General features: G+C 40.9%; 1 long non-coding RNA gene across 1 annotated transcript; it reads right to left on the bottom strand.

Moving 5' to 3' along the window:
• Positions 1-2,941: 2,941 nt before the first annotated feature.
• LOC115251211 (uncharacterized) lies at positions 2,942-22,684 on the bottom strand. The gene is made up of 3 exons (XR_003889774.1): positions 22,590-22,684; positions 4,152-4,243; positions 2,942-4,081 (listed from the first exon to the last, which is right to left on the bottom strand). It is a non-coding gene; the product is annotated as an uncharacterized lncRNA (long non-coding RNA).
• Positions 22,685-24,637: the final 1,953 nt, after the last annotated feature.

Below are 24,637 nucleotides of genomic sequence, written 5' to 3'. Positions count from 1 at the left end.
ATCCAGCGGCACCGCCCCCAATGTCCACGCAATGTTGCAGAATCGAGTCAACCACGACAGCCCTACAACATCCAGAGCCTTAAGGAACTCCGGCCGGATCTCATCCACCCCCGGGGCCTTGCCAACGAGGAGTTTTTTGACTACCTTCCGCTTTTCTTAAAGAAATCAAAAATGAAATCATGTGACATGGTAGAACCAGACTTGTAAGGAGCTGTCAGGGAGGCCATGTAAGAGTCGGTTGGAGAACTTTGTGCGGAAATAAAAATTGCAACTTAATCAACAGACCGAATGAATATGTTTGCTTTTCATCATGTATTTAGGTGTTGTAGCTAACTGAGACAGGCACACACTCTCTGAAATGACTTAACTGTTGATCCACCCAAAAATGAATATCAATCAATCAATCTTTATTTATATTAATCTGTCACAATCACAATTTTTACAGAATCCCAGGGCCTGACCTCCAACAAGCCACAGTGGTAAGGAAAAACTCCCCTTTAAAAGGAAGAAACCTTGAAGAGGAGAGGAGAGTCATGTACATGTAGGTGTCATTAGCTCTTTTAGGTAGGATTGAGCTAGTCCTCTGATGACCTTGTAGGTCAGAAGAATTTTAAAAATTATTCTAGAGTTAATGGGCAGCCATAGAAGCCACTACAGTAGTTATGTGATCTCTTTTTTCAATTTGTGTCAAAACTCTGGCTAGTTATTACCCTATTAATAATGAATTACAATAGTCCACACTGGAAGTAACACATGCTGGGACTAACATTTCAGCATCATGCTGCATCAATAATTTGCCATTCTTAATAAAATGCATAAACTTTGAAGTAATCCTTGAAGTAATCATTGTGTCCCCCCATGTCTCCCACGTCTGTTTGTCCCACTGAACAGGTGAGCATAAGAATACAACCCAGCCCATCATATATTTCATGGAATTATGAAAGACATCTCCATCAACACAAAACAATCAAACAATAATCCCTAACTTTAACCACAACACATGGTAGATTCATGGCTCCTTAGCCATTTTAAATGTGAGTACAATAATACCTGAGATTTTGCTTTCCTGCTGTTGGGATTGATTCAAATTTTCTTGTGTTATAATTATATAATGTACATTTCTAAATTAGTTATGTCATTTCGGTTGGCTTAACTACAATAGTCCACTGCGATCTTGTGGAATGAAACAAAAATTGCCTCCCTCCGTACAGCACATTCATTAACATGGCCTATTGCAAACCTGTATGAATATAAATATGCATATCAAATATTTATGCAGTGGCTATCCACACTTTGGACTAAAGTGTTTATTATGTATGAGGACAGCAATGCTGCTGTGTGTGCCACACTGCTCAGGGAGACAAGTAATCACACGTTAAAAGGCAGGTGTGCAATGAAACCTGCAGACTGGGGAATGTTAATAGACCACAGAGGCATGTGTGTGTATGATTGTTTATTCCCTGACCTGCTGAGGTTTTATCTGTTTATCTTTCCATCACTGTTCAACACATTAGTATCAGGCTATGTTAGCGTGTCTCTCATCCAGTTGCAAGAACAGGCTGATGAATTATTTTCCCATCTTTATTTATGATGAAGATATTTCAAAGTACGCGCATAACTATGTAATTACATGATCATCTCTCTGGAAATGCTTCCTTCACTCCCAAAAATATTTTCTCTTGAGAGACATTGAATTTACATTTACCTTTTGCCAGCTCCGCTTTTGCTGTACTAAGCCGTACAGCAAGCACGAGTATTGCAGCTGACGTCTTCATCATGGATCTGGAGGATAATTGATCCAGAAGGAAGCATCATATTAATCAAAAATCTGAATAAAATAAACATTAATTAAACTCTACCTTCTGAAGGGTCATTTAAAGATAGAAAAATCTGCTGCAGCTACTGGGCTGGAGGGACTTTTGTGCACTTATATATATATGAATATACGTATTTAGTACATTATTGGAGAAAATTCCATCTGATAAATTACCACCACCCACTAAATTACTTTAAATAAAAATGCACCTGTCCTGCACTATTTCATAAATAGTCCATGGCAGTATGGTAGGTAGGTGTCTACCAAAAAGCAAGATCACTCCTGACTCAGATGTGTGCTCACATTAGTTACTACTGTTGTGTTCAATAGTGCTCCCTCCTCTCTAGTCTGCTACTCCCTCTGTTTGATGTGTCTTCACCATACAGCAGCACAGTGTCTTCATCTATTTAACTAAGATTGGGTAATATTTTACTCAGCCTTCTGTCCAAAGTCAAGAGATTGGCTACAATCCCACAATCAGTGATGATTGATTGAGTGCTGAGGTCATTTTTATTTTATTTTTTTTAATCTTCATAGCACCATATGTGCTTCACAAGGCACTGACACAAAAGGTGAAATGTAGCATATCTGAGGAACTGGACCAAATACATGTTAGTTACTTCAAGTCTCTTATCCCATGTCAAAAGGTTACAGCAGTGCCGCCTGACATTTCAGAACAAACCTTATCCTTATCCTCTTAATTGGTCAAATCCTCATTTAATTGCCTGTCTAACTGTTATACCATAAAATTGGATATTTGACAGCACACTGGGGGATAAAAAAGGGTGTTAAAAGAAAGGGAGAACAGAGAAGACGGGATGGGGATGCGCTACAATCATGAGTATTCCCTAATTGGTTGGCAGAGAAAGCCAGACAAACATTCTGCTGATAGGCTGTCTAATAAACACTAAGAGGACACACACTGACACCCCTGATTAGTAAATGAAAGGCAATTATAGTCAACACTCCTTACAGCTTTGATGTATAAGGAGCGAGACTAGCTACTAAAATTTCTGATGTATTAAAGCAAAGGTAAATAACGTCATTTGTTCTGTATAATTGCTTTGTATAAATAATTTTTTGCCAGACGTCTTCTGCAACCCTACAAGGTAATCAATCAATCTTTATTCATATAGCATCTGTTACAATCAGGTACACAGTGTCAGTTCTGGCCTGGCTCTAGGTGCTGCATTTCACACTGCAGACCAAAATATACTGTTAAACAGACTTGACACGTCGGCACAGTGGAACTGTCTCGGTATCTTTCAGATCTTAATCGAAGACACAAAGTTATTTTGTGACCATTGAAAAAGTTTGTATATGCTTCTTCTTTGTTGCCTCTCTGCCTAATTCTACAGAATGCTAATGCCCGTTACCGCAGTTAAGCAGATGACACATAAATTTATTTAGCACTGTTTCACTGTCTAGAGCAAGTTAACAGTCTCAGTTGAAGCAAATGTTTCTGGGGAAAAAAACTGATGTTATTGTCTTTGGAAACACAGAGAAAGAGACTCTTGTAAGCAAATACCTTAAAAGTCAGTTTGCCTAAGAACCCTACAATCCAAAGACCTATAATTGTCAACTTTTTTTAAATGTTACAATAAGAGGAAAAATGAATCCGCAGTTTCATTTCTAGTAGGTTGGATGACTGTAACATCGTTCTGACTGGACTCCCTAAAAAAGCCTCAAGCAGATTTAGCATCTATGTATTACATGTCATGGGTGGTACCCAGATTTAATTTGTTTTTGGATTGTGAGAAAGACAAATGTTATAAAAGGAAAAACTCCTTCTTCTAGCCACACTTAAAAAGTTTTATAAACAATGCACACAACTTCACTATCTCCTCAATACTTAACTGTACATCCAGAGCTAAATGTTTCTCTTTAGCTCAGATATGTGTATAGAAATACAAACAGCAAACTATAATGACAAAGTCAAATATTTTCAGTGGCACAATATTCTCACAATCACGAGTCAATTAGATATCTTGACATTGTCGAATGGATCAACATATTGACTTGGACGATTTGACCTTATAACTATAAATTCCAGCTTTTAACAACAATTAAGATTATATGTAACATATAAAACAAAAACAAGTATGTCAAGTCTCAGCCAATATTAACACAGCATTTTGACAGAATATTTATAAAATGCATAAAATCAATTTCTTCCAAAATATTTAACAGCTTAGATTCTAACACAATGATTGTCTTTCATTCCTAGCAACTGTGAATTTATTCAAACATATTATTTTCACATACCTGTGAGGAAAATAAAGACAAATGTTAGAAAAGGAAAAATTCCAGGCCTGTTCCTCCTAACCATACTCACAACAGGCGAGTGTCGATAAGCTTGAAGCTTGAACAGGCCGAGTATCACAACGCATCTGAAATGCTGTTAACATGTCATCAGGGCACCGCTGTCTGCAAACAAACACATAATGTGTTTTATTGTGGAGATGTGTGGGTGTCACATATGCCACACAGAAATGGAAGAAACTGTCAACAGATTGGAAATCAGCAGCAAATGTAAGTTGGTTTGAATCAGGGTTGAAGGTGTTTCTCTTTTCATGTACTGATGATAAAATCTGGTAAAAAAAATGTTTCAGTCGTGAAGTTTGCATTTTCTGCAGTATGAATAACGCTGTACCCACCCCTGAGCTAGGTTAGCTGGATTCTGTCCCAACTTAGATGAGAATTGCTTCATATGCCACATGCCACGGCAATGCTGACACATACTGTATGTTTCGGCTATGTTCCTCCCTTGCTGATTACTGGTCAGCGATTTTCAGAATTTTTTCAAAAGCACTATACCCAGACCTGCAACCTTAAGCAATCTTTGTCACGGCACCAGATGACAGGCAGATTGTCAAGAAGTGTAAAAACACAAAAGCGTTCCCCATTTTACTTGCATGTAGAAGGATTTTGCTATACATGTCTCCCTCTTGTTGAGCAACCTTCTACTCCATCCAAGCCTAGAAGAGATCAAATATATACTCAGGGTTTCTGGGGATTGATTCTACCTGAAATCCAGTCATGACAGCCTAATCTGTAGGCATGAAATGCAGCCCAGCATAATGACTTTTTATTATTGTTTTTGTTGTTGGTGTCATCATTAATATTTTCATCAGTTTTGTTAGTTCTATATTAAACATGAATGTAGATCTGTCTGTAATATAATTGTGTTCAATAAAAATAATACTAAAAAATTCAGATTTTTTTCATACAGGCATTACAGATTTTTTAAAAACGCACAGATTTAACTGTAAATTTAAATTGAACTCAATTTAAATAATGTTATCCAGTTGAGTTGACTGAGAACCAATTGTCATTTACAACAACCCGCAGGCCAATCTAACCTATATTCTTTATGATATTACCGCACTGTAATCTTACACTTTAAGGACTCACCTCAGTGCCTCCTTATCTACAACCTCTGATGACCATCCCTGCTCGAAGGGATATAAAATGCACATAATACAATATTTTGTAACCCACATGTAATGAAACATTTTGTAAATGGCCTCAAAATGTCAACCTGGACCTATTTGAATTTTTTTCTTTTCCAACAACACAAATCATTATTTAAATGACTTTGTGTAAATGTGTGGCAGGTGCATCACATTTTTGGAGTTTATTGCAGGTTATCTGTCTACCTCCTCATATAAAGATGTATAGTCAGATAATAAATATCCCAAATACGTATCATTTCCAGTCATGCTCCAGCTGAAACACAACATTGCTGCTGTAATAATAGAGGCACACAGTCAAAATGCGCTGGCTGGATTTGACATTTTTACTCCAGACACTGGCGTGCTAATATGTGTTTTGAAAAGCCATTTCAATTTCTTCGATAGGCGACGAAAAGTATCTGCGGAAAGCAGAGCCCAAATACAATCACAAATGTAGGATGCCTGCATGTCAAAACAGTCACACCAGTGTGAAAGTATTGTGCAGCGAGACTGAAAAACACGGTGTTCTCTGAGCTCTGCAAATTAGAGAGGATTATGGCAGCCGTACAGTTATGCTTGAGCACTATGTACTGATGCATTCTGGGCACAATAAACCCTGAGCAGGCTTCTACGTTGGTGTGGTAAAAGAGGTGCAAGACTTTCTAACAATCCCCAGCCCGCCGAAGGATTTTGCTAATATGGTGCCATTTTAGCATTTATATTAAAGGATCCGATGGTATTTTGGTGTTTTTACTGGATGCGTAAGACCACTCCAAAGACCAGTGTCCAATAAGGTAAAGTACCCATAAACTACAGTAACTCTAGAAACAAATTCATATAAAGAACAGTCAATAAATGTAGACTTCTATAATGCAAGTTTTACTTTTTTTATTTTTCTCATGTACATAATTTGTTTTTGCTTTTTAAAAATTGAAACTGATGTGATAAAACTATATCAGCTGTATGGGTTAAGAATGCTCATTTATCTATACATGTATGGTTTAATTTGTTGGCCATTGGCACTATCAATTTACACTGCAATAACTTAACAATATTTTGCAACCACAAAAAAACACACACATTTCAGGAAGAATGACGAGCAACTTCCTGTCAAAGGAAGGAAGTAATGTCCTGTCAAAAGCTGAATAAACAGGATAATATCTGTACCTGATAGGAGAGGGACAGGGACCTTACTGAGGTTGTGGCGTACAGACGTTTTGGTTGAGCTGATATATTGCAACTCTGGTGGCATTATGGAGATTGTACTTTGTGCTTATAAATTTTGTCAATGTTTGTCTTGTTTCTTCCTTGACCTGTCTTTCCCTCCATTGTGGTTGTCTCCTCGCCACCCTCCCTGAACATGCCAGATTGATTTTCCTGTCTATTTTTCACACATATTTTTAACCTGTCATTTGGGAGACCATTGTCCTTACCTGATTGGACACCTGTGCTGCCACTATAGACTTCATTAAACTGTTTGAACTTTCCCCGTGTGCCTGCTGAGTCTTTCTGTCAGTCCCCTAATCACTAATAACAGCTGGCATTACGGAGTGTCATGGCAGTCTTGAGGGGAATGATAGCAGCTAACACAAGTATCCTTGGAAAAAAAATGGTGATCCACCCTCTCATCAGTGAGTCAAGCTGCTGTCAAGATGAGTACGCACTTGTGCTCCATAAATACGAATCCTTTCCACATCTATAAGGGGAAATCATCGCTCCTCACTGAAAATAGAAGGAATGTTTATTTTAACCCATGATAACATGCATCTTACAAAGCTTAAACGTGTCCACTGATTTGTTGTATGTCCTTGGAAACTGTCAGTTATTGTAACATTGTTATTGGAACAAGTTATTTTGAATTCCTTTATATATATATATTCTCAGATTGTGAGGTAGAAAATTGAATGAAAATGTGTTTTTGTGTGGAGCAACATATAGTTCCTGCAATGTTTAGGAACGCTGCTATATATGGATTTTTAATGTGGAGGAAATAACCTTCTCACAAGCATCAGCTGGCGTGGTTTAAAAGCTTTTGGCCTACAATAAAGTGACCGATTCATTAGCATTTTATTTATGTTGAGGGGAACTCCAAACCTCCACATCACTCTTCATCTCTCCCTTGTGCTTCCTACTTTAGCTTGTCCTGACCCATAGTGTAACACAACGGAGTCACTGAGGGCCTGACCTGATTCTCTTTTATTGCAGTGTAATACTGCCAACTCCCAGAGAGCAGATGCTTTTGTTACCATGGCATCAGTTATTCATGACAGCATGTGCAAAAAACAGTCTGAATTCATTCAGAGCCAAACAAAAACAGACTCACGTGTCCTATTTCAGACACACACACATCCACACACACATGAGCACACACACCCTCCGCAGCTTCAGGGTTCTGTGTCATGGTACAACAGGTGAATTCTACTTGAAAGGAATACTGATTGGCAAACAGTGCAGTGGGACTCTGCTCAGATCCTTAGTCCTTCAAGCTAGAAATGAGAATCAAACAATTAATTCAATTTTTAGATTTTCAACTAAAGCCAATAGCTATTGAGAATTCAACAATAATCAGATTTCACCGATGTAGCTCATCTTGATTTTGTTTATAAAACACCAAAATCATCTATAGGTGTAGGGTGTCCATAGGTGTAGGGGTAAATACAACTTATTTACAATTTCAAGGTTGAAAGACAACTTCTGTGGTGCATTATAAATCTTCCCAATTTGCAGAGATTTCCTCTCTGTTTGACTCCAGCACAACAGCCAATCTCTTAAAAGCAGCCCGTCATGGTATCCATGCTTTGTTACAAATTGGCTGGGCAAGAGTTAGAAAGGTTCACCAATTAGAAAATAATCAGGATTACATTGCATTGCAGAGCCCCATCACCTGGGGTGCTCTGGCATGCAGTTTCAATCAGCTTTATTTGTATGGAGCTGTGTACTTAGTTCATCTCATGCTGAATGTTGTAAAGGGAGAACAGCTCTTGTAAATGACAGTAACTTTATCCGAGCAGTATATATGTACAATGATGCCTGTTGAATGAATCCAGACATGGAAGCCCTTTGCTGTGGATGAGAAAGAGAGATATAGTGGCCCTTCTAAATGTTACTTTGGTCTGTTCTGAGCAGCTGAGCTATCATCTGACCATAAACGCATGGCTTTCTTCGTTCTCTTCAAGCAGACCTAAACACACACTTTATGCGTTCTCACACACAGTCATCTACAATGTTCCTTTTAGGCTTAATGTAAGAATTAGCTAATGTGTAGCAATTTGTAGCTCATAAAATAATATTTTAGTAAATTATTGTAGTAATAATTTGTAAAAAATAATATCCATGTGCTACAGATCAGTCAGTTATTAAAATCACAAATCAAAGTTTGAAAAAAATGTTCTAAAAGAGTCTCCGCAGTCTCCAACAGTAATCCATGTTTGACCTGCTCTAAGCCTGACGTAGTATGTGTGATTTTTTGATTTGCTAGTCAGCAAACTCTCAAGCAGTGACCATTTAAAGATTTCAACAGCTTGCAACTGTTCTATGATAAATTACTGTAGCACCCGTCCAGCACCAAACCGCTGACATGCACAATTAGGGAGCAGCTGGACTGTGAAGCTCTGTTGGCAGCAGAACCAATAAAGTCAATAAATGAAGACACAAGCCAAAAGGAATAGAAGCAAATTTACACAGAGCATCACAAAGTCTGTGTCACAGCCCCGTTCCCCCAGTTCCCTCCTGTCCCGGTAATTTTCCACTCCACCTGCCAGCCACTCCCACCCCGTCAGCTCAACTCCACTCACCTGCAAGCACAGCTGCAGCCGATTCCCAATCAGCCCGGTTTATAAGCCTCCCCTGCACTCTCAGCCCTTGCCAGATTGTTCTTCTGATGCGAGACGTTCCAGTGTTATTTCCCTGCCAGATTACCTGTTACCGACCCTGCCTGTCTTCGTTCTGCCTGCCTTGCCTGTTCACTGGAAAACCTTCCTGCTTTCTGCCCCTGACCGTGACTTCTGCCTCAGCGTTTCTGGTTCCTGCCCGTTAGCCTGGTCCTGACTTCTCCGCGTGGCCCTGACTTCACTGGTGCTCACCCCCAGTCTGCTCAGCTACATCGTCGGCCTCATCTCCTGTAAGCCCCGTTCTGTCACTCCTGCCCGCTGTAAACAGGACTATACGGTTCCGAGGATTTACGTCCTCCCCCCTCGGTTCTGCACTCCTACTCTGCTCGACCCAATCCCCGAGCCTGAAACCCACTGACTTTGTGGGCCTGAAGAACGGACTGTTTCCTGTGCTTCCTTGTCTGCCTGAGTTCCTGTTTGCCCATGTGCTAATAAAGGTCATTACCACGGTCCAGTTTTCCAGAGTGCTGCTTTTGGGTCCTAATCGCACCAGTTAGTCTGAGCCAGTGTATATTGAAGTGTTCTTCAAATCAGAGATTTCTGTGAGGACTGCAGCACAAACTTTGGGGGGGAGGGGAAAGTGAAGCTCTCCTTCTTGCCGCTGAGGTAGATAAGACACAGTGAAGAACATTAAATGCAGTAGATTAAGTAAACAAAGCATTTTTGATGTGTGCTCGACATCTTTATCAGCCTGTTGCATTAGACGCACAATGAGTGCAAAACGGCTTCTTAAAACAGTTGAGATATTTTTAATATAAGAGGTGAAAAAGAGCAATGGATGCACTGGAGGACAAACGACAACATCTACTGAAAAGATTTGTACGTTGCTGATAGTAATGTTGAAAGTAACCAGCAGCAACAACGTCTGTGCATTCGTCGCGCATGAGGAGCTCATCTGTTGCCAGTAGATAAAATGGGATGAACATCAGCTGCTGCCTAAGCAGAAAGGCCCAGACTTCCCTCTCCCCAGCTACTTCTTCCAGCTCGTCCGGAGGGATTGCCAGGCGTTCCCAGACCGAGAGACAGTCTCTCCAATGTGTCCTGGGTCTTCCCAGGGGCCTCTTACCGGAGGGACATGCCCTGAACACCTCACCAGGGAGGCGTCCAGGGGGCATCCGAACTAGATGCCCAAGCCACCTCATCTGGCTCCTCTCAATGCGGAGGAGCAGCGGCTCTACTCCGAACTCCTCCTGGATGGCAGAGCTTCTCACCCATCTCATCTCTAAGGAAGAGCCCAGCCACCCTACAGAGGAAGCTCATTTCGGCCACTTGTACCCGTGATCTTGTTCTTTCGGTCATTACCCAAAGCTCATGACCCTAGGTGAGGGTAGGAACGAAGATCGACCGGTAAATCGAGAGCTTCGCCTTTTGTCTCAGCCCTCTCTTCACCACAACGAGACCCCTACAGGACTCCCCAAGGGACACGGTCGAATGCCTTCTCCAAGTCCACAAAACACATGTGGACTGGTTGGGCAAACTCCCCTGCACCCTCAAAGACCCTGCTGAGGGTGTAGAGCTGGTCCACAGTTCCATGCCCATGACGGAAACCACATTGGTCTTCCTGAATCCGAGGTTCGACTATCCGGCGGACCCTCCGCTCCAATACCCCTGAATAGACCTTACCAGGGAGGCTGAGGAGTGTGATCCCCCTGTAGTTGGAACACACCCTCCGGTTCCCCTTCTTAAAAAGAGGGACTACCACCCTGGTGTGCCAATCCAGTGGCACTGCCCCCAATGTCCACACGATATTGCAGAGTCAAGTCAACCACGACAGCCCTACAACATCCAGAGCCTTAAGGAACTCCGGGCGGATCTCATCCAGCCCCGGAGCCTTGCTACCGTGGAGTTTTTGACTACCTCGGCAACTTAAGCCCCAGAGATACGAGAGCCTGTCCCCAGGTCCCCAGGCCCTGCTTCCTCGTTGGAAGGTGCGTTGGTGGGATTGAGGAGGTCCTCAAAGTATTCCTTCCACAAATCCACAACATCCCGAGTTGAGGTCAGCAGCACACCATCGCCACTATACAGTGCACTGCTTCCCCTTTCTCAGACGCCAGATGGTGGTCCAGAACCTTTTCGAAGTCGTCCGGAAGTCGTTCTCCATGGCCTCACCAAACTCTTCCCATGCCCGGGTCTTTGCCTCGGCAACCGCCATAGCTGCACTCCGCTTGGCCTGCCGGTACCTATTTGCTGCCTCAGGAGTCCCATAGGCCAGTAAGGCCCGCTACGACTCCTTCTTTAGCCTGACGGCATCCCTCACCGCTGGCGTCAATCAATCAATCAATCAATTTTTATTTATACGTATAGCGTCTTTTACAATCAAAATTGTTTCTAGGCACTTTACAGAATCCCAGGGACTAACCCCAAACAAGCAACAGTGGCAAGGAAAAACTCCCCTTTAACAGGAAGAAACCTTGAGCAGGACCAGGCTCATGTAGGGGGACCCTCCTGCTGATGGCCGGCTGGGTAGAGAGAGGAGGAGAGGAGAGGACAGGTAGAGGAGAGAGTAGGTACAGCGAGAGGAAAGGAGACAAGACGAGACGAGTCGAGTCGAGTCGAGTCGAGAGGAGGGGAGGGGAGATGAGATCAGAGGTAGAGGAGAGAATAGGCACACATAGTCCACAGAGTACATACAGAAATACATTATATTTAGTAAAGTAGGTTGCCGGTAGGGTCAGGTTGAGTGGGTCAGTGGGGTCGGAGGTCAGTATGCAGCTCTGAAGGCGGCAATACCTGTAGATGAATACAGAAGGGGGGGAGCAGAAAAACTACACAAGAAATAACATCACTAGTCTATGTGATAAAGAGGAGAGGAGAGGAGAGGAGAGGAGAGGAGAGGAGACCATTTCCCAGTGGGGTGACAGAGGTCTGTCAGGTGATCATCCGGCAGCCTTGGCCTATAGCAGCATAACTAAGATGTTAACCTAATGATTAGTCGACCCCCTATGTATGATAATTTGTCTGTCTATGATAGTAACTGCAACTACAGAATTAGTGATAATAAGCTTTTTAAAAGAGGTAGGTTTTAAGCCTAATCTTAAAAGTAGAGATGGAGTCAGCCTCCCGTACCTGAACAGGGAGCTGGTTCCACAGCAGGGGGGCCTGGTAGCTAAATGCTCGGCCCCCCATTCTACCTCTAGAGACTCTGGGGACCACAAGTAGACCAGCATTCTGAGAGCGGACGGTCTATTGGGCTGGTAGGGTGTCACCAGCTCCTCCAGGTAGGATGGAGCTAGGCCTCAGAGGACCTTGTAGTTCTAGTCCTTGTAGTAATCTCTAAATTTATTGGGCAGCCAATGAAGAGACGCCAGTACAGGAGTAATGTGATCTCTTTTGTCAATACCTGTCAGAACTCTTCCTGCAGCATTTTGGATCACCTGGAGGCTTCTTAAAGAGGTGTTTGGACACCCTGATAATAAAGAATTACAATAGTCCAGCCTGGACTATTGGACCAGCCTTTAGTAGCTTTCTGATCTTTGAGATGTTTACCATTTTAAAAAAAAAAGGCACTTCTAGAGACTATTTTAATGTGTGAGTTGAAGGAGAGATTTTGATCAAAAATTACTCCTGGATTCCTCACAGAGAGACTAGATGTTAATGAGATACCATCTAGAGCATAGGTGTCAAACTGGTTTCACAACAAACTATGTTTAAAAAAGCCACATCACAAAGTGAGGCTGCTGTTAAGGCCAGTTTTATTGTGGCAGCGGAGATCGCAAAAGCCAACCGGCCCTTTAGTGACGGAGAGTTTATGAAAAACTGCATGCTGAGAGTTTGTGACCTTGTGTGCCCAAAAGCAAACAATTTGTGAGCATAAGCAGAAATACAGTAGCTGATCGTACATGTGAGCTTGCCACCAATCTATATGACCAGCTGATGGAAAAGGTAAAAGACTTTGTGGCATTCTCCCTCGCTGCAGATGAGAGCTGTAGATGAGAGCTGTGATGCGTCTGATACTGCCCAGCTGTCAGTCTTCATTCATGGAGTGCACTCAAAGCTGCGTGTAACGGAGGAACTTTTAGGATTAAAATCGATGCATGGCACAACCACAGGCAAGGAAATCTTTGAAGAGGTTTACAAATGTGTTACTGACATGAAGCTGCCGTTAGATAAACTTGTGGCATTAACGACGGATGGTGCGCCAGCGATGTGCGGTCTAAAAAGTGGACTGGTGGGCAGGTTTCGGGAGAAGATGCAGGAGGAGAACTGTGCTGGTGAACTAACTGTTTATCACTGCATCATACATCAAGAATTGCTATGCGTGGAGTTAACTTTATAAGAGCGAAAGGTCAGAGGTGAGATGGTTGAGCCGAGGAATAGTCCTGAACAGATGTTTTCAGCTGCGTGAGGAAATATGTCAGTTTCTGGAAACCAAAGGGAAAGACACAGAGCTCAGGGGGGAAAAGTTTCTGTGTGAGCTGGCCTTTCTCTGTGACATCACGAGCAGTCTCAATGCGCTGAACCTGCAGCTTCAGGGGCGGGGGCGCATCATCACAGACATGCATGCTGCTGTGAGGGCTTTTAAAATGAAGCTATGCCTGTGGGAGAATCAGATGCTGCAAGAAAATTTGGCTCATTTTCCCTGCCGCCAAACCATAAAAACGCAGCTCTCTACTGTCGTGTTCCCACGCACAGAGTTTGCTGAAAAACTCCACAGAGTTCACCAGCGATTTGCCGATTTTGATATCCAGAGATCTAGGTTTGAACTGCTCAGTAATCCTTTTGCAGTTGAAATGGAAAATGCACCAACCAACCTCCAAATCGAGCTGATCGAACTTCAGTGTAGTGACACGCTGAAGTCAAAGTATGATGCTGTGGGCGCTTCACAGTTTCCACATTTCATCCCTGTCACAATGCCGCTTTTCCACACTGAAACTGCTCAGATGCTCTCCATGTTCGGCAGCACTTATCTATGTGAGCAACTGTTCTCCTCGATGAAGATGACCAAAACATCTCACAGGAAACGTCTGACTGATGAGCACCTTTGTTCGATCCTGAGGGTTTGCTCAACTCAGAGCCTGAGCCCAGACATTGACTTACTAGCATCCAAGAAGAGATGCCAGGTATCTGGCTGGGAGGAGTAGATTAGTGTGTAGCAAACTGAGCTATAATTAATGTTTCCTTTATGCAGTTTTTCTTGCTACTCCAAGACATGGGTTTGAATGGTTTTCACATTCAGTGAAGGATATTATTCCTACGGTAGTTAATTGTAGTATTATTGTTATTGTTATTTTTTGACACCCCTGATCTAGAGTGATCATGTGATTTAATCTATACCTGAGAGGTTTCAGGACCAAACACCATGACCTCAGTTTTTCCTGAGTTAAGGAGGAGGAAATTTGAAGACATCCAAGACTTTATGTCTTTAAGAAAAGTCTGAAGCTTCACTAACTGCTCTGTCTCCTCTGGTTTCATGGATAAATATAGCTGAGTGTCATCAGCATAACAATGAAAATTTATCCCATGCTGCCGAATAAAGTTTTCCAAGATAAGATAAAACTTTATTGATCCCACATCGGGAAAATTCACGTGTTACAGAAGTAGCCAGTGGTGTACAGTACTAAAAGAAAAAAAAATGGAAGCATGTACAAGGTAAAAAGGATTGGTCTAAGTACAGAACCTTGTGGAGCTCCATGGCTAACCCTACTGTATGAAGAGGGAATGCCATGGACATGACCAAACTGGTATCTGTCTGATAAATATGATCTAAACCAGTCTAGTGCTGTCCCTTTAATGCCAATCCCATTTTCCAGTCTCTGTAACAGGATGCTGTGATAAACTGTATCAAAAGCAGCACTGAGGTCCAGCAGAACCAGCATAGAAACCATTCCATGATCTAAAGCTATAAGAAGATCATTAGTGACTTTAATAAGTGCTGTTTCTGTGCTGTGATGAGCTCTGAAGCCTGACTGAAACATCTCAAACAGGCAGTTTTTCTGTGTTGAGTCAAGCCGTGTAGAGCCAATTCCATGTCATGGAAAGTACCTTATGTGGCATGCTGATGGTTATGATAAAATAAAGCTATTGAATTTGGCTCTTTCCAAAAGCATTTATGGATTTCAAGTCATTTTGATAATATTAATTCAAAAAAGGATAAAACATTGACTTTATTGTTTGACAAAACCTGTGTTTTTTTCTACATATATTATTACATTTAGACAATTTTATACTTTATGAAGGATGTTACTTAACTGACCACATGTTAATTAATAATGGTTGTTGTAATATACACACAACACATCAAATGTTCTGTATGTAAAGTCTGTTAAACAAAAAGGGGAAAACATTAACTATTTTTCTTGGTTTTGGTGGCAAGCTTTCTTGCAACAGCACCAATACAACGACTTGTCACTGACTTCCAGTCATCCATGTCCATCCAATTTGCTGATTTGTCTTAGAGTTGATGAAAGTGTTCTGCAATTTGCAAATTTGTTTCATCATTTCTTGGAGTTTATCCCATTTTGTTAATTTGTTTTTGTAAATGTAAATTTTGTTTTTTCTCATTTTGTTTTGTAAAAATGTAAAACTGTTTAAATTGCAAATGTGTTTCAAACTCTGCAAAAGTGTTCCACGAATGTTTGTTTTCTTTGCACATAAATGCTTTGAGGCTGAAAAGCTTATAAAATCTTAAACAGTTGTCACAGAACAAAGTTTATCATTCAGGGGGTGGGACAATAAAATGATTAAACTAGCTGGCCACTGTAGATGTACATTTTGCTTAGTGGAGGAATGGAGTAGTTCAGCCGTGTCACTAAGTTGATGGCTGAAGACATCTGGGATATATCGCTGAGGAAGAAGAGAAGTGGTATTACAGTGTAAAGAATTAGATTGTTGGGAAGATGGAATCATATAGCTGGCATACATAACATAACTGCCATGGTTTAGAAGGAGGAATAAAAAATTGAGAAACTGTTACAATAGCAGAGTATGAGATTGATGTAGGAAGGGAAGAAGTAAGGTAAACTGGAAGAACAACCAATTCGATGCCAGTTAAGCATGAGTGACTGCTTGGAAAAAGGAGATATGATGACCTAGGAATTGGCAATCCCGCTGGTGATGGTTCTATAGAGAGCCTGAGGATGTAAATGACTTTTCCGTAGCATTGCATATTGATAAACATATGAAGGAGGGTGGGGCTGAAGTTCAGACTGCATCACACTTACAAACAGGAAGTAGAATCCATTAGGTGTGTGGTGTGTCTGACCTTCCGAATGTTACTCCCATTTTACTGTATCAAATGCAGGAACAAGTGCATGAATTATAAGATTGAAAGTGCCAGTCAAAGATGCAACATGAGAATGAGGATGACAAAAATTTCAGTTTTTAGGAGAAAATGCACTCAATTTAAGATTTTATCATATATCTGACCATTTTTTATGTAAAAATAAATAAAATGAACAATAAATAATAACAGTCCACAGAAATTACCTTAGTTCAAAAAAAGCTGGTTCAGTTAACTGGTTTAGATGTGATAACTTCTTCCCTGTTAATATTAGCAAATTTTGTGTTTTCATGAAGAATTCAGGGAATTCCATATAAGTCCTGATATTTCAAATTGTGGGGGAAAAAAACTGGCTTCATTTATATTCAGTGAAAGCATGTGGCATTTTAACATATTTTAAGTCAGAGAATGACCATCCTCTGCTGCACATGAAATTATTGATTGTCTGAAAATGTCACAACACGTCGCTGTGTGTTATCATCACAGGAGACCTAAACTAAAGCGATAAAGCATTAACAAGCAAGGAAGCGAATGCTGTGTCATTTTTGAAAGGAGGGAAGGACTTTATTTTGATGTGTCCTTCCATGTGAGTGCTTCACTGAAGGGGACACCTGAGCTTCAAGCCATGAGAGAATTGATTAGAAAACACTCCTGTTTTCATGGCAACCTTGATAATGAGATAATACTTTTAAAAACGAAAATGCATAAAAACGGGCACATTGTTACCACTTACACAATGCAGCTGTTAAAAGGTTACTTGAATAACTCAAAGCCATTAAAAAAATCCATAATTGATCACCTCAGAGTCAGATGAGGATCATTTCTGGAAACCCCTCTGCACATGCCTCACCTCGAAATATACAGCAGGCCAGTCCTAAAGATGAATACTTACTCTCCCTACTTTCTCAACAACAGATTGGACTGGTAAAAGACTAAGTGTTGCCTCTGCCAATGACATAATATCACCTCTACAAGGATCAACAGTGCCACCTTTTGATCAACTGTAGATGAACATTTCCCAATTGACAGAAAGACGTTAACGTCAAAAATATGCAAAACTGGTAATACAGCCAATCTGAATCAACCAAATAGACATTGACATTAAAATCCACCTCTTCTGCGTGACCAGTATATGTAGTTGTGCATTATTAAATATTAAAAGTGTGTTTCTAGGCAAAGTAATGTGGGGAAAAATACAAGTAAATCTGAGGAACTATAGGTCATCATCAACATCATGTTCAGAGGGGTGTCCAAGCGTTTTGATAAGCCCCACTGTAATCTGCATGTGCACATCACAAGTTCAAAGTTGCATATTTTAATAATATATATGTGCCAGGCAGGAAATTAACAAACAACAGTGTCTCTTCAAATTGCTGCATTATATATTCATGTGCAGCTTCTCATTTGTGTTGGCCTTTATCACACAGTTTTTTCCTTTTACCCTTTCCCGGCTTCAATTTGGGCCCCGCTAGGGTCTGCCGACACCCATCCAAGTCGCTGTGATAGGCATTGGCAGAGGTGTGGGAGATAGCAGGCACCAGGGGAAAACAGGAAAGAGTCAAAGCAAGACAGAAAAAGGAGAGAGAGAGAGACAGAGAGAGTAGAAGCAGGGAGTTTGTCAGAATTATTGAGGAGCATCTGTCGGTTTTGCACTTGCATTTTAAATAATGGATGAGATCCTCCAATGAGATAAAACAAAAATTCCACGCTGTTACAAGGACATGGGCTGCCTGGAATACCAACTACTCTTGTACACTTTCATCTCATTTACTGTGTGATCATGCAGAGCCCTTCCCACCATGCAGATGCGAAATATTCGTGGAGTTGGGTATCAACACCCGCCTTGTAGAAGTGATATACATTCTAATGAGCTGATGCTGCTATTATTATGTGGTTGAGGCTACATAATAAAAAGGGTCCTCACGCACTTTGTTGTTTTCGCTTGTCAAATCTATCGCCCTTTTCTTAGATCCCTTCAATGTTAAGTCACCCCTATTTTATCAGATGTTTTGCAGGAACTTTAAGAAACCAGTGCGCCAAATTGTATCCTACATTGTTCTGACCTGCAGGAAAATTGGAGATTTCCAAGCAATCATCTATTTCATGCGTCCTAAAACAAGAATCTGGGTTTATGGAAAGCAAGATAAAACAGTGGCCTGTAATACAACAGTGGTGGGTGTTTTTATTCATTTATCCCTAACCTCTGTTCGGCTTTTCCAAAAGCAATATCCATTTCCAAATTCAAAGACTCGATGTTTATCAGCATTTCAACACACCGAGATAGTGTTTTGTTTTTGTTGTCTTTTTAAAAAGGTGAATTAAAATATGAAATAAGACATAATAGCAAGAAATTGGTGAGATAGATTTATAGTATATCAATCAGCAGAAAATCTGAATGTGGCTTAAAATCAGTGCTGTTTTTGAAAATAATGTCATGTAAAATTAAAACGCGTTCTTTTAAGCATCAAGGCTGTCATGCTAGTACACGATTGTTACAATTACTCTAAGTAAATTGCATTTTTTACTGTTTTTTTTTCATTATTTATTCTATATTAAATGTCTGTGTATTTGCAGTGTATTTTCACTGTTGTAGCACATTGCAGGAAGTCACTGGCTCATTTTAGTTTAATGAAAGGATTTTTATGCACATTTCTGTCGTCTAGCATTAAAACACATCATTCTGTAAAAAAAAAAAAAAGAGAATAACATTTTTGATAGCATCCACTGTTTCTTTCCTTTCCTTTTGAGAAGAATGAAATGTCTGCCTGTATCCACAAACTGATTCTACCGATATTTCACTTTGTCATTCTTTTTAAAATATTTATGTGGCTGAAAGGTCATTACTAACAGTGCTGGGATCAAATTATCCCACTAATCAAATTAGTGGGATCTCCAGCTAATGTTATAGATGGAAAGGTTTCATTCAAGCTTAAACATTTCTTTAAAGATTTAGCGTAGCCGTCCATATGTTATTTATACGTTGATAAGGTCTCTCCAAATAATGATTGTTTCTCCACAAGATTAAACACTGCAGAAACAAATCACTATAGCTTTTATTTAGGCTATTTACTAGAGCCACTAAGGGTTTCAATCAGTCATTACAGGCACCATTAATAAGTTCACAACTCAAATAGGTGGAGATTTGTGTGACATTAACCACTGTGGTGGAGATTAGGCTGCACTAAGCTTGTCAGAAAAAAAGATGGATTTACATGATATACACAGAAAGTTGTGGGATGATGTTGCTGATAAAGTCATTCATTATACTTCTGCATACACTCTCACGAAGACTTGCTGCCCCTACAGGCAATTTCCATTTTTTAGTTATACCACAGTTCACTGCACCGGCGCAATTTTTAAAATCGGCTCCACTTATTCATTCATCTTCTGTTAACTGCCACGTTTTCTAATTTGGAGTTATGGGGGTGGCGCTGTAGCCTATCTCAGCACAAATATGCTCTGGGCCAGCAGCTAGTGCAGCACATATCCTTAAAGATAGACAAAAATAATGATTACACACTATTAGACTACAGCAAGTACTGACCAAGTAATTTGTTGGACAAGACATGAGGGCTGGTAGAGAATACAACAGTACTGGGACTTTTTACAGACAATATCACTCTGCCGCACAGGTGTTTGGAAAGCAGTTTGTCTTTCTTGCATTTGCTGAACTATTTGTGTAGTTAGAGCCAAGTAAATGACTAAATTAGCCAACAATCGTAATCTCTTCTCACTTACGACTGTTAACTAAAAAACTGTAATTGTATACCATTTGTATAAAATCTATATCACACTTGAGGCCATGCTGTCATGCTGAGTATTAGCACTTGCGAAATTATCTATCTTATCTACCTATGACTGAATCAAACCACTGCTGATAGTCCGCAAAACAGTCTCACGTGATATTGCTTAATTATCCATTACATGCATGAACCTCAGCCAAGATTTTTCCTGGCCATCAAATGACCATTCAAGAATAGCTGAATAGCTGTCCATTTGACTAGTTGACTAGAGGCTGACAACGGAGTGAATATTGACTCCTGCACCCATTCCCAAAGAAATAAACCAATCTCGCCCAATCCAGTGTGAATGTTTTTTTGTTGTTTTTTTAAAACAAACCTCCCTCTCTCACAAAAGGTTGATTCCATCCCATCCCAATCTCAACCTAAAGTTTTAAAGAATCCCACTCCCATCCCTTTCTACTCCCACCTAATCAGACTCTTTTTTCGTCCTCTGTATAATAATAAATGTAGTACAGGAGTCACGGTATGTCTGTCTTATGCCCATTCACACTGGACATGGAAACACCGCAAATAGCCATGACCAGCGCGCGCTGTGCAGAAATCTTTCAGGCTCTGGCCTATTTTATGCATTAAAGTGACATTTGAGTGTGCATGTTACAGATTATGAGTCTAGGAATCCTATATGTGCCTGAATAGCTTGCGTATTTGACTAGGACCGCAAATATGTTACATGCACCCTATTCCGCATCAACGCCGTCATGCTCAATTCCTGTAAACCTTGCACAAAGTGCCGATTTCCCCCAAATCGCTTTTAGCTTGACAGACGGGACGTTGTTCTTGACTTTGCTGGTCAATTTGGATTTTAAGCAATGCTGGTTCACAGCAGTGTTTTCAGTATGCGCCTCCATTCTTACATTTGCTCTGCTTGGGGTTAAACTTGTGCTTGCAGAGGCAGTACTACTTTATTCCAGTGTAGTTCATTGTAGTTGTGTTGCTGTGTTCGGTAACTGAATGGAAACTACAAAAATGGTGAGTGGCAATCAATGTAATGTTGAACTCGATGCTGGGGGGAAATGTTTAAATATCAATTTGATTTGAGTTTAAATAAAATACAACTTCATTATGGTTTTCTACTCACATTGACTTTGTTGTCATAGTCCTCACTCAGCTGACTTTCACCCCCAATCCTGCCCAATCATGTGGTGACATCTCCTGATCCCTAAAAAACTCGGTCTCTAATAGTGATCACTAGGCATAAAAGGGTTAAAATCATACAAAATCTTGTATATAATGGATCCTACATTAAATTTCAAGAAAAAGCATTTCCAAATCTGAAGACACAAATGTTTCCTGTTTAGCAGAGCACACACTGTACCGAAGATAGTTTTGACCCTACACATTAAAACTGAGATACCAAACCTGTCTACCCTGTGAGAGCAGTACAGCTTATTTCAGCTTTGACTGCCCATCAGCCTTGGCAAATCCTCTTCCACCGCTATCATCCGTGGACCGTCACTGCTGCTATCTCACAGCCACGCTCAGCGCATCGTGCTGATCTTTCTACACAACCTGGATTCACAATTTGATGACACACCGGGTGATATCGGAGTTAAAGATTTCTTTCAATGAATTACAGCTGTTGGCAGTGTGGGAAGCCAGGTCTGACAGTCTAGATCAGGTTGTGGAAAACACATGCAGTGCATGAGCGCATCCTTATGGTAAAGTGTTAGTCACGGTAAAATTAAGTCACAGTGATTAATGGAGGCACTAATTATTGCTTGGTATCTAATAGTATTTCAGAAAAACACTGATTTAAGGTTTTGCTTAGTGTTAGTCTTTTGAGTAGGCAATAACCTAAAAACATTTACAAGTATTTACAAGGAGCAAAGCTTTTACAGCTGATGAGGATTTTTATGTCAGGCAGCATTTTAAGAAGAAAAGTATACTGCTGATAGGCTGAACAATTCCAGGGAGGAGTAATTGGGACTCTGAAGATTTGCTTTTTGTAAATAACAATAACAGCATGGGCTTCATTTCTGTTCCTCCAGGCTCATACATCATGTCGACATATTGCCTACTTTCTTATCCCCATCTGCCTTTTTGTTCAGTCCAGAAAAACATCTGACATTTTTATGCATTCAAATACTGCATGGGATAAAAATAACAATCTTATAGGAAAATAAACCCTGTATGACAGCATAACGAGCATCAACAACAGTGGTATGGAAGGAAAAATGCCAGGACACTTGTCGAAAAGACCTCCAATGACTTTCCCTCTGGCTGAGCTGTTAGTTTGTACCCTTTCTTGCTGTGGAAAACAATTATATGTCACATAATGTATTGTCATATCAACATTCTTCCTCCTTTGCTCAGAATCTTTGCACCGTAGGTGCTGAATAGCATGGGTGCATAGGACACACCAAGCAGCAGCTGTCTTAGTACTGGGATAAGCTTTTATTTACTTACTTTGTACTGTTGAAGTGCGACCTGCCTCCTGGCCGCATGTGCTACAGCAGAAGATGGTTATTAATGCCCATTATGGAGCTCCAGCATGTTCTGGGGACATGTAATGGCTCACTTTGAAGCACTGGGGGGGCTGATGAAGACAAAAAAGGCAGGGTTTGTGCAGTACAGAGGCACAAGTGAGGAGGCACTTAATGGAAACAAGGTGTTGTCCTTGCCAAATCAAATGGTTGAAAACAGTGTTTACGCAGCGTGTGGATGCACAGAGCATACAGAGACCAGACTCAGCATGTAATTTACAGCATGGGTTTCCATGGAGCCATGCTGTTGTCTGAGGGACAAAAGGGTTGAACGCCTTGTTGGAACCTCCACTAGAACACCCTCCTAGGTTGGTGTTTCAATGATAGGCCTACGACACCTCAAGAGGGCTTATCAGCCTCCCAGATGTGCCCCCACCCCCCACCCCCCTCTCACAATCTCTCTGCACCACAGATCCTTCTTTGGGGCCCAGGAGGGGTCTCTCCTCTTCACTCAGAGCCACCAGCTTGCCTGTTCAGTTGCACTTGAGAGGACTTTGATGGCTTGGGTTGGTCTCAAATTCCCAAATGTTTAAGTAGCCTTGTAGTTGTTTTAACCACAAAATGTCTGCAACTGACTTCCTCTGGGCAAACCTTGGTTTGGTCTCAACACAACTCCCAGGACACAGTCAGCTTTGTGATCTAAATCTTTAAAATGAGGAGGACCAGAGCACCGAGTCTGGGCTGAGCTTTGGTGGAAAGCAGAGCCTAGGACTCAGATCCACCACTAACCTCCAGTCTCGTCCTCCTCCCACCCAACCAGGGTCTGATGTGTACTTCAGCACGTCTTTGTGCCATAAGGTGTAATGATGTCTGTTCAGTTCTCTCTCTTTCTCTGTCTCCTCCTTCTCTGCCCATGCAGCCATCAGCAAGGGTCTCCCTCATATGAGCCTGGTCCCGCTCAAGGTTTCTTCTTGTTAAAGGGGAGTTTTTCCTTGCCAATTTTGATTGTTGGGGATCAGGCCTTGGCTTTCTATAAAGCATCTACAGACAATATTGATTGTAGCAGAGTTATTAATCATAAAACATCAGCCAGGATAGGAAGCCGGATTGAAGGCCCTATAGCTTTAACTTGCCAGGCAGCAGGGACTTGTCAATATTTGTCAAAGTCCACATATTCTCTCCTTCCTAAGCTGGTCCACTTGATCTTTGTTCCTGATGTTGGCATCATTTCACCATCTTAACCTCTTAAGAGGAGCCTAATCTCTGTGTAAAGCAAAGAGGAAACCATCAGGAGATGCTAGCAATGATGCAACTGGAAACAAACAGCAATTATATCACAACTAATAGGCATGCAGATGTAATAGAATATAGTTAATCTTGAGTATATTAAAAAGACAAGTTTCTATATATTTTATAATATATCATGATATTTAAGTATGATATCATGTGCATTCAGTGCAGCAGCTCCTCATTTTATTATTTAGTGGCTGCATTACACCTAAATTAAAGGGATTATTTAACCTTTTCTTACAATTTAAGATGTTTAATTTAAAAAAATGGCCTTCAAAAATGTCACCATGGTAACAGCAGAGAGAGATGTAATGTCTATAATGTCTCTGCTCTGAGGCCACTGCTGTGCAAGCATCCTTAACCAACCATAAATAATAATAATCCAAACTTACAGAGAAATAGTTGTAAAAGAAACATTTCAGATTTGAAAGTGTGTTTGTGTCTCACCAAAGTGGAATACTGAGACAAAGAAGGGTGATGTACATCTTCACTTGATTGCAATCACACGTGTATCATCAGTCTAGATTTACCCATAAAGAAGTATTTTGATTAATTAAATCTGAAATATAGAATGGTGACAAGTTCCTCGTCTAATGGCCTGGATTCTGAATGACAGTAAGGAAGTAGCCCCTATCTGGGGGCATCATGATTTCACTCTTCTTGGAGCAGACTTGCAGGATCATTCTGGGGGTCAATGTATCAGATGGTGGTTCTGGCCTCATCAGCAGCTGGTCCATCGTA

This window comes from Takifugu rubripes, chromosome 1, assembly GCF_901000725.2.
Source record: "Takifugu rubripes chromosome 1, fTakRub1.2, whole genome shotgun sequence".
Taxonomy (NCBI): Eukaryota; Metazoa; Chordata; class Actinopteri; order Tetraodontiformes; family Tetraodontidae; genus Takifugu; species Takifugu rubripes.
This window is presented reverse-complemented; position numbering and strand designations above follow the sequence as displayed.